The sequence below is a fragment of the Lolium perenne genome, chromosome 5 (genome assembly GCF_019359855.2).
Source record: "Lolium perenne isolate Kyuss_39 chromosome 5, Kyuss_2.0, whole genome shotgun sequence".
NCBI classification, from domain to species: Eukaryota; Viridiplantae; Streptophyta; class Magnoliopsida; order Poales; family Poaceae; genus Lolium; species Lolium perenne.
The window spans coordinates 211,821,430-211,838,865 of NC_067248.2; the positions used below are offsets into that span (position 1 = coordinate 211,821,430).

The following is a 17,436-nucleotide window of genomic DNA, read 5'->3' on the forward strand; positions in this document are numbered from 1 at the left end:
TTCCATTAACTTCCAGTAGATTTGAGCAATGTCCAGAAGTGTTAAGAATGATTGTGTCACCTCTGAACATGTGAATTTTTGATTATGCACTAACCCTCTAATGAGTTGTTTTGAGTTTGGTGTGGAGGAAGTTTTCAAGGGTCAAGAGAGGAGGATGATATACTACGATCAAGAAGAGTGAAAAGTCTAAGCTTGGGGATGCCCCGGTGGTTCACCCCTGCATATTTCAAGAAGACTCAAGCATCTAAGCTTGGGGATGCCCAAGGCATCCCCTTCTTCATCGACAAATTATCAGGTTCCTCCCTTGAAACTATATTTTTATTCGGCCACATCTTATGTACTTTACTTTGAGCATCTGTTTGCTTTTGTTTTTGTTTTTGTTTGAATAAATGCTTGTGTGGGAGAGAGACACGCTCCGCTAGTTCATATGAACACATGTGTTCTTAGCTTTTAATTTTCATGGCGAAGGTTGAAACTGCTTCGTTAATTGTTATATGGTTGGAAACAGAAAATGCTACATGTGGTAATTGGTATGATGTCTTGAATAATTTGATACTTGGCAATTGTTGTGCTCATGTTTAAGCTCTTGCATCATATACTTTGCACCTATTAATGAAGAAATACATAGAGCTTGCTAAAATTTGGTTTGCATAATTGGTCTCTCTAAGATCTAGATAATTTCTAGTGAGGGGCGAACAACAAGGAAGACGGTATAGAGTTTTATAATGTTTACAATATGTCTTTTATGTGAGTTTTGCTGTACCGGTTCTGTAGCACCCTACCTTTTAATAAAGGCAAGATACCTGTGTATAGTGCTATTTCCGGGATCACTGATAGCACACACATTACAAAATATAGTAATCATTGCAATAGTATCAAATTACTATATCGTTGATCCAGAGGGTACAATAAAACTTACAAATTGCATAGTCACATGGACTAGCTCAGAATAAACACAGCGGAAAGTAAATCAGCAATGAGCCTTCATCATCTTCATGTGCCACAGGCAGTCATGTTGGAATGTAGACTCGAGATCCTACCACGTACTTCTCCTCAGAAAAATCCTGCACGTTTGAATATGCAGCCCCACGAATGGAGGTCAGTACAATGATGTACTGGCAAATGACACTTATATAGTGGCTGTTTTGGGCATGACTATCTACATGATATTTGGCAAGTGGAGTTTAGGCAAATTTGCATAAAGCCAATTTTATCCTATATTTTATTTAAAACAAAACATTTTATAATTTTGAAAAGATTTTTACAAAAAAGGCACAAAGTCAAGATGACTCCCAGGTCACCACCACATACCATGGTTTTCACTTCCAGGTACGTAGCCCTGGGGCCACTCAACCAGGATAAACCTCAGGTCACCACCACATACCATGGTTTTCACTGCCATGTATGTAGCCCTGGGAAAACCCCGTCCTATGTTTCTACACAAACTTTTAATTCAGAAAAGGTGATGAGATTATTCCGTACTTCCTTGTCTAGAGACTCAATTGTCCATAACCGGGGACACGACTAAGATCTTAGTTTTAAACTCTGCAGAGGTTGTGCACTTTCACCTTACGACCCATTCTACCCAGAGAGAAGAATGAGACGAGACCTTTCAGAAGGAGAGAGCAACCATACCCGCAAGACCCGTTCCCACCTATAATTCTGCTACCAGCTAATGTCTTGCAACAAGTTGAACCCTCGCATCTTACTCAATCAAGACAGAGCCCATAATATCATAAGTCTGCACTGGAAGTACACTAAACACGAAAGACATAGCAATCTCTTTGTTCCTGGGTGGCAAACCACAAGTGTACTCACCCCCCAGGTCACCACCACATACCATGGTTTTCTTGCCGCTGTATGTAGCCCTGTGTAGCCACTCAACATAATCCAAAGCCACACCAATTCCACCCAGGTGTTTCATTAAGGTTACTAACTTTAATTTTTTCCAAACAACACTTTAACCAACAAGTAAAACCAAGCATTGGCATCATTTTTAAATCACTTCTGACAATCCTAGCAGTTTGTGTTTAAAGGGTGGCTACACACTACTAGGATCTAAGCATAGCATAATACTTTTCTTTTGAAAACAAAATCCCTACCATGCATACTAATTGAAAACACTAATGCATAATTATAAAATAGGTAGGATTTGAGTGTCACTTGCCTTTTTGGTAGTCGAAGCGCGTTCACTTCTCTTAATCAAAATACGTGCCTTTCCGTACGAACTATAATATAAAATATAGCACAACATAAACACACCATTCAACAACAACAACAAAATCAAACAACATTCGATATGAACAATCATAGACATGCATGCATGCTATGCACCAATTTATTTCACAAGAGAGGTAGTGTGTATATGTTGTATTGTGTGTTCTCTGATATGTGCAATAATAATGAAGCTTCCTAGGTATTTAATTTGGTTTAGAAAAACAATAATTAAGTATCTACTTAACATACACAACCTTATTAATTAGCTACCACAAGACTTATGTTTAGTAAAAATATAAACTTGACTTCCCTGGATAGGTTACAGTAGTACAAGATTAGACCAATTGGAATTATTCAAAAATAATTTATAGAATTTGAATTATCGTCAAATTACTGATTTGTATAGATTTTACTAAAGCAAGTTTGTGCACGTGTCAAAGTTGTACAACTCCAATACCAAGTTGAAGTACATGATCTGAGGATTCCAGAAAGTACAAATTTGTTAAATTGGGACTAGTAGATTATTTGATATAATTTTTATAGTGAAAAAGGATTAATTAAATCATTTGAATTATGATTCGAAAACTAATACATAACATATACAGTATTCTTGCATATTTGGATTCTACATGTTATAAGCTTTCCAACGATATAAAGTTTGTAAATTTTGGACCTCTGGATGATTTTATAATAAATTTCTAAGTTAGACACATAATCTGATATTTAAAATTTACATTTAAAATTAGTTTGACCGAGTTTGACTGAGACGCTGACTATACTGTATAGTTGACTGCTGACTGTACAGTTGACTGCTGACTGTACTGCTGACTGTACCGCTGACCGTACCGCTGACCGTACTGCTGACTGCAGTTTGACTTTGACCAGACTGAGTTGACTATGCTGATGTCATGATGATGTCCTAAAGTTGACAGAAAAAATTTGCTCAGATGGAAAAATTTTCTACATCAAAGTTGTATAGAATTAATAGATCTATCTAACGCACAAATTACTTTTCACAACGGATTAATGTGTTTGACAAGATCTGGGTTATACCTTATAAGATCTAAATCTTGCAACACGATTTTCTCCTTGCTCGGTGAACGAAACAAGGTGAAACTTGCGGCAATTGAAATTCTTGACGAGAGGAACAACTTCCGTGTTGAGGTCATGACGATTCGAGATCGTTTTGAAACCCGATTTGGCTCTGGTTGACTCGAAATAGATCTATAGATGAGCGATAAATCCGTACATCAAATCGAAAAACTTTCAACATGAAAGTTGTAGAGGATGATCAGATCTACATACTCACCAAAGGAATTTGGATTTCGTGAAACGAGCACGAACTAATTGAAGATTCCCTTTGTCAGGTCTGACACCTTGCGATGCGAAATTATCCGTGTATGGCGGATGAAAAGAGATGAGATTGGTCGGGATTGAAAGATCTCAACGAGATCTACAACTTTCGTGTAGAGCCCGAGGTGATTCGAGATAGTTTTGGTGGTCAATTCAATAAGTTAAGATTTCGTTGATATAGGATTTCGAGAAGAGGAAAGGGAAAACGAAACTGCGGTCTGGTGGAGAGTTTATATAGACCATAGGTCGGTGGAAAAGGTGGGTCTCGAAGTTAGGAACGCGTAGAAACAAACGGATCTGAAAACGGAGTTGTGTAGCTCAAGAAAAGTGCGTTTAAGTGGAGATAAGTTTTGATGAACACGAAAATCCCTTCGTGCCAGACACGAGCACGAGCTCGATCGCTCGGGCGTGGCCGGTCGGTCCAGCTGGGCTTGGCGTGGCTTGCTGGGCCGGTCGGCTCGGCTGGCCGGCCCGTTTGTTTTTTTTTCTTTTTCTCTATTACTTGTTTCTTTTATATAATGAGTTTCGTAGCTCCGATTTGAGTGAATCAAAATTCTATGAGTTTGTAAAACTATTTTGCTCAGCATAGGATAATAAAAGGATTTAGATTTTATAAATTTTTATTTTATATTATTTTTTTACTATTATGCCACTATGACTATATGTGAATAGTTTTAACATACGCATACCAAACAACTTTATAAAAATTTGTAAAAATTAAAATAGTGTTTTAGGAAAAACAAGAAACCTGTTTAAAATCCATTTGTGAAAATAAAATAATAATTATATGCACTTGGCTTAATAGCTACTTTGGCAATATGTTACAAATATAGTTTTCTATAGTTTTATTTTCTTAAATAGAAATCCATTAAGGATTTGAAAACTTTAAAAATCAAAATATGTTTGATTTTGAAAATACTTGAAACCAAAAGTAATTGGAGAACAACAGTTTGGAAAATACTTTTAAATAACTTCTAAAAGTTTTAATTCCTTGTGAATTTTTAAATCAAGTTCAAACAATCAAGCATCAAATTTATTTTTATTTTACATTCCAAAATTTAGAAAATTTCGGGATGTGACAGGTTCATACTTGTGTTTGTTTCAAATAGCCTTGCTAGCCTAAACCTTGTATCGAGAGGGAATACTTCTCATGCATCCAAATCCTTGAGCCAACCACTATGCCATTTGTGTCCACCATACCTACCTACTACATGGTATTTCTCCGCCATTCCAAAGTAAATTGCTTGAGTGCTATCTTTAAACACTTCAAAAGTTATTACCTCTTATTTGTGTCAATGTTTTATAGCTCATGAGGAAGTATGTGGTGTTTATCTTTCAATCTTGTTGGGCAACTTTCACCAATGGACTAGTGGCTTCATCCGCTTATCCAATAATGTTGCAAAAAGAGCTGGCAATGGGATTCTCAGTCCCAAATTAATTAACCTAAATAGACACTCCTCCATGGTATGTGATTGTTGGACGGCACCCGAAGGATTCGGTTAGCCATGGCTTGAGAAAGCAAAGGTGGGGAGGAGTGTCATCATAATAAAACTAAAATAAAAAGGCACTCCTTCATGGTATGAGATTGTTGGCAGGCACCCGAGGATTCGGTTAGCCATGGTTTGTGAAAGGAAGGTTGGAAGGAGTGCCACCCAAAAATAAAAATAAAATGGGAGCCGCTCTTTGAAGGTTTGTCTGGCAAGGGGGTTAGAGTGCCCACTACCATTCGTTGACAACAACAAACACTTCTCAAAACTTTACTTTTATACTCTCTATATGTTTTCAAAACCAAAGCTCTAGCACAAATATAGCAATCAATGCTTCCCTCTGCGAAGGGCCATTCTTTTACTTTTATGTTGAGTCAGTTCACCTATTTCTCTCCATCTCAAGAAGCAAACACTTGTGTGAACTGTGGATTGATTCCTACATACTTGCATATTGCACTTGTTATATTACTTTACATTGACAATATCCATGAGATATACATGTTACAAGTTGAAAGCAACCGCTGAAACTTAATCTTCCTTTGTGTTGCTTCAATACATTTACTTTGATTTATTGCTTTATGAGTTAACTCTTATGGAAGACTTATTGATGCTTGTCTTGAAAGTACTATTCATGAAAAGTCTTTTCTTTATGATTCAGTTGTTTACTCATGTCATTTACCATTGTCTTGGATCGCTGCATTGATTACATGTGCTTACAATAGTATGATCAAGATTATGATGGCATGTCACTCCAGAAATTATCTTTGTTATTGTTTACCTGCTCGGGACGAGCAGGAACTAAGCTTGGGGATGCTGATACGTCTCCGACGTATCGATAATTTCTTATGTTCCATGCCACATTATTGATGATATGTACATGTTTTATGCATACTTTATGTCATATTTATGCATTTTTCGGAACTAACCTATTGACGAGATGCCGAAGGGCCAGTTGCTGTTTTCTGCTGTTTTTGGTTTCAGAAATCCTAGTAAGGAAATATTCTTGGAATTGGACGAAATCAACGCCCAGAGTCTTAGAATTGCATGAAGCTTCCAGAACACCCGAGAGCCGCCAGAGAGGGGCCACAGGGGGCCCACACATGGTGGCGGCGCGCGCCGCCCTAGTGTCTGGTGGCCCTAGACCCCTTCTGACGCCGCCTCTTCGTCTATAAGAAGCCCCTGACCTAAGTCTTCGATACGGAAAAGCCACGGTACAAGAAACCTTCCAGAGCCGCCGCCATCGCGAAGCCAAGATCTGGGGGACAGGAGTCCCTGTTCCGGCACGCCGCCGGGACGGGGAAGTGCCCCTGGAAGGCTTCTCCATCGACACCACCGCCATCTTCATCAACGCTGCTGTCTCCCATGAGGAGGGAGTAGTTCTCCATCGAGGCTAAGGGCTGTACCGGTAGCTATGTGGTTAATCTCTCTCCCTATGTACTTCAATAAAATAATCTCATGAGCTGCCTTACATGATTGAGATTCATATGATGATGCTTGTAATCTAGATGTCGTTATGCTAGTCAAGTGGATTTTACTTATGTGATCTCCGGAGACTCCTTGTCTCACGTGTGTAAAGGTGACAGTGTGTGCACCGTGTGGGTCTCTTAGGCTATATTTCACAGAATACTTATTCACTGTTATGAATGGCATAGTGAAGTGCTTATTTATATCTCTTTATGATTGCAATGTGCTTTGTATCACTATTTATCTATGTGCTACTCTAGTGATGTTATTAAAGTAGTCTATTCCTCCTGCACGGTGTAATGGTGACAGTGTGTGCATCGTGTAGTACTTGGCGTAGGTTATGATTGTGATCTCTTGTAGATTATGAAGTTAACTATTGCTATGATAGTATTGATGTGATTTATTCCTCCTTTCGTAGCGTGAAGGTGACAGTGTGCATGCTATGTTAGTACTTGGTTTAGTTGTGTTGATCTGTCGTGCACTCTAAGGTTATTTAAATATGAACATCGAATATTGTGGAGCTTGTTAACTCCGGCATTGAGGGTTCGTGTAATCCTACACAATTAGTGGTGTTCGTCATCCAACAAGAGAGTGTAGAGTCTATCATCTATTTATTTATTCTGTTATATGATCAATGTTGAGAGTGTCCACTAGTGAAAGTATGATCCCTATGCCTTGTTCCTAAATACTGCTATCGCTGCTTGTTTACTGTTTTACAGCATCTGTACTGTCCGCAATATTACCACCATCAACCACACGCCAGTCCTGGACAGCAAAGCACTTTTCTGGTGCCGTTACTACTGCTCATACTTATTCATACCACCTGTATTTCACTATCTCTTCCCCGAACTAGTGCACCTATTAGGTGTGTTGGGAACACAAGAGACTTCTTGCTTTGTGGTTGCAGGGTTGCTTGAGAGGGATATCTTTGACCTCTTCCTCCCTGAGATCGATAAACCTTGGGTGATCCACTTAAGGGAAACTTGCTGCTGTTCTACAAACCTCTGCTCTTGGAGGCCCAACACTGTCTACAAGAATAGAAGCACCCGTAGACATCAGATGGCGGTGGAGATGGCAGCGGTGTCGATGGAGAAGCCTTCCGGGGGCACTTCCCCGTCCCGGCGGCGTGCCGGAACAGAGACTCCTGTCCTCCAGATCTTGGCTTCGCGATGGCGGCGACTCTGGAAGGTTTCTCGTACCGTGGCTTTTCCGTATCGAAGATTTAGGTCGGGGACCTTTAAATAGGCGAAGAGGCGGAGTCGGAAGGTCGGCGAGGCGGCGACACAGTAGGGGGGCACGGCCAAGGCCTGGGCCGCGCCACCCTGTCGTCTGGTGGGCCTGTGGCCCCCCTCTGGCGGCTCTCGGGTGTTCTGGAAGCTTCGTGGGATTTTAAGATCTTGGGCGTTGATTTCGTCCAATTCCAAAAATATTTCCTTACTAGGATTTCTGAAACCAAATACAGCAGAAAACAGGAACTGGCACTTCGGCATCTCGTCAATAGGTTAGTTCCGGAAAACGCATAAAATCATCATAAAGTGTGAACAAAACATGTAGGTATCATCAATAATGTGGCATGGAACATAAGAAATTATCGATACGTCGGGGACGTATCAGCAATCAGCACTTATCTTACCAGCAGTAATTGCAGGATTCGACGTATCTCGAGTGTTCATAGATGGCGGCAGCAGTTTAAACCTTATGTATGCAGATACGCTAAGGAAGATGAACATATCCCTAGCAAACCTGAAACCAACCGACAAGCGATTCCACGGTATCACACCAGAGAAGCCAAGTTATCCGCTAGGGAAGATCAATCTCGACGTTCAGTTTGGGACCCGAGAAAACTACAGGATAGAGAAGCTGGAATTCGAAGTCGTGGATTTCCCATCACAATACCACGCTTTGTTGGGACGACCAGCATATGCTAGGTTTATGGCGGTACCACATTACACGTACCTGTTGTGGAGGATGCCTGGACCTAAGGGACCAATCACAGTCAAAGGAAGCTTTGCGCTAGCCGATAAATGTGATAAGGATTTTCATCGACTATCAGAAACCTTCGGGATGCAAGCAGAGTACATGGCGTCAAGGCTCACAACTGACTATGATGTGTTGCCAGATGTAGGAAGGCCCAACAAAGAATCAACTTTGAACACTGAGAAAAATTCTAAGGAGGTGCAGATTCACCCGACAGACCCGAAAAAGATGACGTCTATTGCAAAAGACATGGACCTCGCATAGGAAAGCGCGCTCGTCGAGTTCCTCCGTGAGCACTGGAAAATCTTCGCATGGTGTCCAGCTGACATGCCAGGAGTACCCAGGGAACTTGCCGAGCACCACCTAAACTTGGATCCACTAGCGAGACCAATCAAACAACCTTTGCGGCGTTTTTCGGAGCCAAACCGCAAAGCTATGCTGTCAGAAATTGATCGACTAAGAGAAGCTGGTTTTATCAAAGAGCTGCATACAGAGGCCACCTGGGTAGCAAATCCAGTGTTGGTGCCGAAGAAAAACACTAAAGTCCTTCGCATGTGCGTCGATTTTACGTGTCTCAATAAACATTGTCCAAAGGATCACTTTCCCCTCCCGAGGATCGATCAAATTATCGACTCCACGGCAGGATGTGAACGTCTTTCCTTCCTGGATGCATACTCTGGTTATAACCAGATCAGATTGAAAGAAGAAGATGAGGTCAAAACAGCATTCATCACACCTTATGGCGTGTTTTGCTATAGAACAATGCCGTTTGGTCTGAAAAACGCGGGAGCAACATACCAGAGGATGATGCAGAAGTGCTTAGCAACACAGATTGGGAAAAATGTACAAGTATACATCGACGATGTCGTCATAACATCAAAGAAGGGGACGACGCCAATCGAGGATCTGAAGGAAACCTTCGACAACCTCGACAAGTTCTGCCTCAAGTTGAACCCGACGAAGTGTTCCTTTGGTGTTCCCGCAGGAGAACTTCTTGGGTTTCTAGTCTCAGCAAGAGGGATCGAAGCAAATCCTGAAAAAATCCAAGCTATCGTAACAATGAGGAAGCCAACAAAGTTGAAGGAAATACAGCAGCTAACTGGGCGAGTCGCAGCTTTAAGCAGATTCGTCGCCAGGCTGGGAGAAAAAGCGTTACCGTTTTACGCTTTAATCAAGCAAGGGGAGAAATTCCAGTGGAACGAAGAGGCCGATAGAGCCTTCGAGGATTTGAAGCGCACAATTTCGATACCACCAATCTTGGTGGCGCCGAAAGAGAAGGAACCTCTCCTGTTATACATCGCAGCCACACCTCAGGTGGTTAGCACGGCGTTAGTCGTCGAAAGAGAAGAAGAAGGAAAACTCCATGGAGTACAAAGGCCGGTATATTTCATCAGCGAAGTTTTATCGCCATCCAAACAATGGTACCCGCAGTACCAGAAGTTAGCATATGGAGTGATCACAACAGCAAGAAAATTGCGCCACTATTTTTCGGCACACCCGATAATAGTGGTCAATGAAGCACCTCTATCAAATATACTGAACAATCCAGAAGCTACAGGGCGTGTCTCCCTTTGGGGAATAGAACTTTCCCCTCGGGACATCACGTATGAAAAAAGAAAAGCAATCAAGTCGCAAATTCTGCCAGATTTCATTGCAGAGTGGATGGAGCTACAAAATACAGGACCCCCAGATTTGTCGAGAACTTGGACCATGAACTTCGATGGATCCAAGAGAGTAGAAGGAGCTGGTGCAGGAGTGATACTCATATCACCTGAAGGCGACAAATTAAAGTATGTCCTACGGATGACGTTCCCAAACGCATCTAACAATGAAGCAGAATATGAAGCCCTTATATACGGGATGAAGATGGCGAAAGCTTCCGGCGCAACTCGACTAAAAATCTTCAGCGACTCACAATTGGTAGCTCAGTGATGTCTACGGGAGCTTCTATTCTTGTAGACAGTGTTGGGCCTCCAAGAGCAGAGGTTTGTAGAACAGCAGCAAGTTTCCCTTAAGTGGATCACCCAAGGTTTATCGATCTCAGGGAGGAAGAGGTCAAAGATATCCCTCTCAAGCAACCCTGCAACCACAAAGCAAGAAGTCTCTTGTGTCCCCAACACACCTAATAGGTGCACTAGTTCGGCGAAGAGATAGTGAAATACAGGTGGTATGAATATATATAAGCAGTAGCAACGGCACCAAAAATGTGCTTTGCCCAGGACAGTAAACAAGCAGTAGTAACGCAGCAGTAGTAACGCAGTAAAACAGTAAACAAACGGAGATTCGATGCTTGGAAGCAAGGCCCAGGGATCCTGCTTTCACTAGTGGACACTCTCAACAATGATCACATAATAGGACTACTCTACACTCTTTTGTTGGATGATGAACACCGCTAACTGTGTAGGATTACACGAACCCTCAATGCCGGAGTTAACAAGCTCCACAATATTCAATGTTCATATTTAAATAACCTTAGAGTGTAAGATAGATCAACACAATTACACCAAGAACTAACATAGCATGCACATTGTCACCATCACACTATGTAGGAGGAATAGATCACATCAATACCATCATAGTAATAGTTAACTTCATAATCTACAAGAGATCATAATCATAGCCTACGCCAAGTACTAACACGGATGCACACACTGTCACCATTACACCGTGCAGGAGGAATAAAACTACTTTAATAACATCACTAGAGTAGCACATAGAATAGTAGTGATACAAAACTCATATGAATCTCAATCATGTAAAGCAGCTCATGAGATTATTGTATTGAGGTACATGGGAGAGAGATGAACCACATAGCTACAGCGGAGCCCTCAGCCTCGGGGGTGGATTACTCCCTCCTCATCATGGAGGCAGCGATGGCGGTGAAGATGGCGGTGAAGACGGCGGTGGAGATGGCTCCGGGGGCAATTCCCCGTCCCGGCAGGTGCCGAACAGAGAGTTCTGTCCCCGAATTGGAGTTTCGCGATGGTGGCGGCGCCCGGAGTCTTTCTGGAGTTTCGTCAATTGGTACTGCGTTTTTAGGTCGAAAGGGGTTTTATAGGCGAAGAGGCGGCGCAGGAGGGCTGACAGGGTGGCCTCACCCTAGGCCGGCGCGGCCAGGGTCTGGCCCGCGCGGCCCTATGGTGTGGGGCCCCTGGCTCTCCTCCGACTCTCCTTCGGTGTTCTGGAGCCTTCCGGGAAAAATAGGAGGTTTGGCGTTGATTTCGTCCAATTCCGAGAATATTGCCCGAACAGCCTTTCTGGAACCAAAAACAGCAGAAAACAACAACTGGCCTTTCGGCATCTCGTCAATAGGTTAGTTCCGGAAAACGCATAATAATGACATAAAGTGTGAACAAAACATGTAGATATCATCAATAATGTGGCATGGAACATAAGAAATTATCGATACGTCGGAGACGTATCAGCATCCCCAAGCTTAGTTTCTGCTCGTCCCGAGCAGGTAAACGATAACAAAGATAATTTCTGGAGTGACATGCCATCATAAACTTGATCATACTATTGTAAGCATATGTAATGAATGCAGCGATCAAAACAATGTAAATGACATGAGTAAACAAATGAATCATATAGCAAAGACTTTTCATGAATAGTACTTCAAGACAAGCATCAATAAGTCTTGCATAAGAGTTACTCATAAAGCAATAAATTCTTAGTAAAGGTATTGAAGCAACACAATGGAAGATTAAGTTTCAGCGGTTGCATTCAACTTGTAACATGTATATCTCATGGATAGTTGTCAATGCAAAGCAATATAACAAATGCAATATGCAAATATGTAAAAATCAATGCACAGTTCACACAAGTGTTTGCTTCTTGAGATGGAGAGAAATAGGTGAACCGACTCAACAATAAAAGTAAAAGAATGGTCCTTCAAAGAGGAAAGCATCGATTGCTATATTTTTGCTAGAGCTTCTATTTTGAAAACATAAAGAGAGCATAAAAATAAAGTTTTGAGAGGTGTATGTTGTTGTCAACGAATGGTAGCGGGTACTCTAACCCCCTTGCCAGGCAAACCTTCAAAGAGCGGCTCCCATTTTATTTTATTTTTGGGTGGCACTCCTTCCAACCTTTCTTTCACAAACCATGGCTAACCGAATCCTCGGGTGCCTGCCAACAATCTCATACCATGAAGGAGTGCCTTTTTATTTTAGTTTTATTATGATGACACTCCTCCCAACCTTTGCTTACACAAGCCATGGCTAACCGAATCCTTCGGGTGCCGTCCAACAATCACATACCATGGAGGAGTGTCTATTTTTGTTAATTAATTTGGGACTGGGAATCCCATTGCCAGCTCTTTTTGCAAGATTATTGGATAAGCGGATGAAGCCACTAGTCCATTGGTGAAAGTTGCCCAACAAGATTGAAAGATAAACACCACATACTTCCTCATGAGCTATAAAACATTGACACAAATCAGAGGTGATAAATTTTGAATTGTTTAAAGGTAGCACTCAAGCAATTTACTTTGGAATGGCAGGAAATACCATGTAGTAGGTAGGTATGGTGGACACAAATGGCATAGTGTTGTTTGGCTCAAGGATTTGGATGTATGAGAAGTATTCCCTCTCGATACAAGGTTTTAGGCTAGCAAGGTTGTTTGAAGCAAACACAAGCACGAACTAGTACATCAAAACTTACATAAAAGACATATTACAAGCATTATAAGACTATACACCGTCTTCCTTGTTGTTCAAACACCTCACTAGAAAATATCTAGACTCTAGAGAAACCACTCATGCAAACCAAATTTTAACAAGCTCTATGTATTTCTTCACTAATGGGTGCAAAGTATATGATGCAAGAGCTTAAACATGAGCACAACAATTGCCAAGTATCACATTATCCAAGACATCATACCAATTACTACATGTAGCATTTTCCGTTTCCAACCATATAACAATTAACGAAGCAGTTTCAACCTTCGTCATGAACATTAAAAGCTAAGAACACATGTGTTCATACGAACCAGCGGAGCGTGTCTCTCTCCCATACAAGCATTTATTCAAACAAAAACAAAAACAAATAGACGCTCCAAGTAAATTACATAAGATGTGACCGAATAAAAATATAGTTTCAAGAGAAGGAACCTGATAATTTGTCGATGAAGAAGGGGATGCCTTGGGCATCCCCAAGCTTAGATGCTTGAGTCTTCTTGAAATATGCAGGGGTGAACCACCGGGGCATCCCCAAGCTTAGACTTTTCACTCTTCTTGATCATAGTATATCATCCTCCTCTCTTGACCCTTGAAAACTTCCTCCACACCAAACTCAAAACAACTCATTAGAGGGTTAGTGCATAATCAAAAATTCACATGTTCAGAGGTGACACAATCATTCTTAACACTTCTGGACATTGACCAAAGCTACTGGAAGTTAATGGAACAAAGAAATCCATCCAACATAGCAAAAGAGGCAATGCGAAATAAAAGGCAGAATCTGTCAAAACAGAACAGTCCGTAAAGACGAATTTTATTGGGGCACCAGACTTGCTCAAATGAAAATGCTCAAATTGAATGAAAGTTGCGTACATATCTGGGGGTTACTCACGTAAATTGGCATAATTTTCTGAGTTTCCTACAGAGAATTTTGCCCAGATTCGTGGCAGCAAAGAAATCTGTTTCTGCGCAGTAATCCAAATCTAGTATGAACTTTACTATCAACGACTTTACTTGGCACAACAAAACACAAAACTAAGATAAGGAGAGTTTGCTACAGTAGTAAACAACTTCCAAGATACAAATATAAAACAAAGTACTGTAGCAAAATAACACATGGGTTATCTCCCAAGAAGTTCTTTCTTTATAGCCATTAAGATGGGCTCAGCAGTTTTAATGTTGCACTCGCAGGAAATAGTATTTGGAGCAAAAAGAGAGCATCAAGAAGCAAATCCAAAACACATTTAAGTCTAACATGCTTCCTATGAAGAGGAGTCTTGTACACAAATGAATTCATGAAGAACAAAGTGACAAGCATAAGAGGATAAAACACGAGTAACTTCAAGATTCTCAACATAAAGAGGGGAAACTTAATATTATTAAGGTGCATATAACCATATTTCCCTCTCTCATAATAACTTTCAGTAGCATCATTGATGAAATCCACAATATACCCATCACTTAAAACATTCTTATCATGGTTCATATGCATAGAAGTATCATTAATTTTGGCATAAGAAAAGTTATTCTCATTAATAATAATTGGAGCAAGATTATTATCAAGAATTTGAACATGGTAAACAAGTTGCATATTAAAAGAATTGTTTTTGGTAATCCAATCATGACTATGACAAGTTTCATAAGGATAGTTATAACCTATATCATAGCATTCTTTATAATAATCATCAAAGGTCGGAGGCATGTTGTCATCATAAGAAATAGAATAGTTATCTTTCACGATCGGTTTATCTGTGTCCACACCATCAATGTTATTAGAAGGAGATGTATCAAGAACATAATGACCAGTAGCTAAAGGATTTTCAAACACCTCTTCCCCAAGCTTAGAGCTTTCTATATCATTATGGGAGGAAGCATGGATAGCACTGACACTATGGCAATTATTATCATCATCATTTTCAGAATTAGTTAGCCAGAGATTTGCAATATCAAAAGTAGTGTGCTCATTCAAATCATGATTGCTAATGTATGTAAAGGGCATAGGAAGATCATCGTATTCAGATTCATTATCACAATAATCATTAGGAGCAACATACTTACGGTTACCTAGCGTTATCTCATTCACGCGGGGATACGCCGTTACCTCTTTCTTTTTATTCTCCTTCTTCTTCTTCTTCGTTCCCTTTTTCTTCTTCTTCTTCTCTTCCTTCTCCTCGTTCCCTTTTTTAGGAGGAAGAGGCTTGAAGGGTGGCTTGTCTGCATAACCTGATTTACTTTCAGAAACAATAGAAGAAACTTTGCAGGAACCCTCCTTTTCATTAATTAGTTGAAAACACACAGCGGTCCTATCATATTTTGGCAAGGTGTCATCTTCTAAAATATTTTGTATGTAAGTATTTGTATGGCTATTATCAATGCAATAAGAAAAACACCCATGCAGGACATCATCAATATCAAGATCACTCATATGTAACAAAGAGATTTTTCTCGACAGTTCTTCACACCCCAAAAATAAAGTAAGTTCATCATGCTGATTAGGAGTAATTTCATCATCACAATACAAATTTGCAGCACTCATTGGGTTCAAATTATCATTGGAGGAGCATTGAAAATTAAAATGACCCACTTCATGGCAAACTTCACAAATAAAAGGATAGAGGGCACAAACTTTTTTACCAAGATCATCTAAAGCCCTAAACCACTTTCTAGTTTTTTCATTAGCATGATGGATACAATATTCATCTTTGATTTGATTAATTCCACAAGGTCTATGTATTCCACAAAAATTAACATGCTTATAAGAAATAGCATTCTTAGGAGTTTGAGCATGCTTATTGCAATAATTAACAACAATTTCATTCTTCATGCAAGCCTCTTTAAAAGGTTCATGATACTTATCAAAATTCTTTTTAGGCAATTCAAAATGAGAAGCAAAGGCTTTATAAAGATTTGCAGCAACTTGAGAGTCAAGACCATAAGTAGCACTCATATTTCGAAATTTATCGGTATCCATAAAAGCTTCAATGCATTCATAATCATAATTTATACCTGACTCTTTACCTTTGTCGTTCTCCCATCCTTCAGCGTTCTCCTCAATCCGATCAAGAAGATCCCACCTAGCTTCAACCTCCTTGCTTGTGAAAGATCCCTCCGAACAGGCATCCAGATAGTCCTTGTGTTGTCCTGAAAGCCTCGCATAAAAGTTATTAACAATAACATTACGGGGGAGCTCATGAATGGGACATTTGAGCATTAGTGACTTCAATCTCCCCCACGCTTGAGAAATACTCTCTCCATCACGAGGATAAAAGTTATAAATATAATTCCTATCAATATGCACTTCATGAGGAGGACAAAATTTAGAATAAAAGAGAGGTACAATTTCCTCCCAACAAAGAGAATGACTATTCTCCAACAATTTATACCAATGCGCCGCTTTACCAGACAGCGAAATAGAGAATAGCTTCTTCTTCACTTCATCCATAGAGATACCTGCACACTTGAATAACCCGCATAATTCATGCAAAAACAGTAAATGATCTCCAGGATGGATAGTTCCATCCCCTATATAGCGGTTATCCATAACGCGTTCAATAATTTTCATAGGTATTTTATACGGAATACTTTCAGCAGGTGGATTCAAAATATCAGAAGCATCATTAGAGTTATCGCATATGGGAGATAAAGCATTATCAGAACAAATTTTCTCCCCTAAAGATGGGAAGCCAAAAAGATCACAGAAACTAGCTTCCCCAAGCTTAGACTTATTCATAGCATTAGCAGTGATTGCGTTCATACCAATAATATTGCTACTAGCATGCAAATGAGGTTCCATAGGTTCTTTAATTTTCGCATCACACAATTCATGTCTTAGCTTAGGAAATAAATTAAGAAGCTCATAGTTATATTCCATTATGCCTAACTAGTGTAAAACAAGAAACAAAAAGATGCAATTGCAGGATCTAAAGGAAATAGCTTCGAGCACACACACAATGGTGCCAGAAAAGTACTGTTACCTGGAACCGGAGTATGAGTGCCTTTTACCTTTCCTCCCCGGCAACGGCGCCAGAAAAGTGCTTGATGTCTACGGGAGCTTCTATTCTTGTAGAAAGTGTTGGGCCTCCAAGAGCAGAGGTTTGTAGAACAGCAGCAAGTTTCCCTTAAGTGGATCACCCAAGGTTTATCGATCTCAGGGAGGAAGAGGTCAAAGATATCCCTCTCAAGCAACCCTGCAACCACAAAGCAAGAAGTCTCTTCTGTCCCCAACACACCTAATAGGTGCACTAGTTCGGCGAAGAGAT

At 40.4% G+C, this 17,436-nt stretch overlaps 1 long non-coding RNA gene across 1 annotated transcript; it reads right to left on the reverse strand.

Moving 5' to 3' along the window:
• Positions 1–858: 858 nt before the first annotated feature.
• Positions 859–3,889, reverse strand: LOC139831357 (uncharacterized). Its single transcript, XR_011746068.1, has 4 exons — positions 3,527–3,889; positions 3,271–3,441; positions 2,168–2,228; positions 859–1,064 (listed from the first exon to the last, which is right to left on the reverse strand). It is a non-coding gene; the product is annotated as an uncharacterized lncRNA (long non-coding RNA).
• Between the last annotated feature and the right edge of the window lie 13,547 nt (positions 3,890–17,436).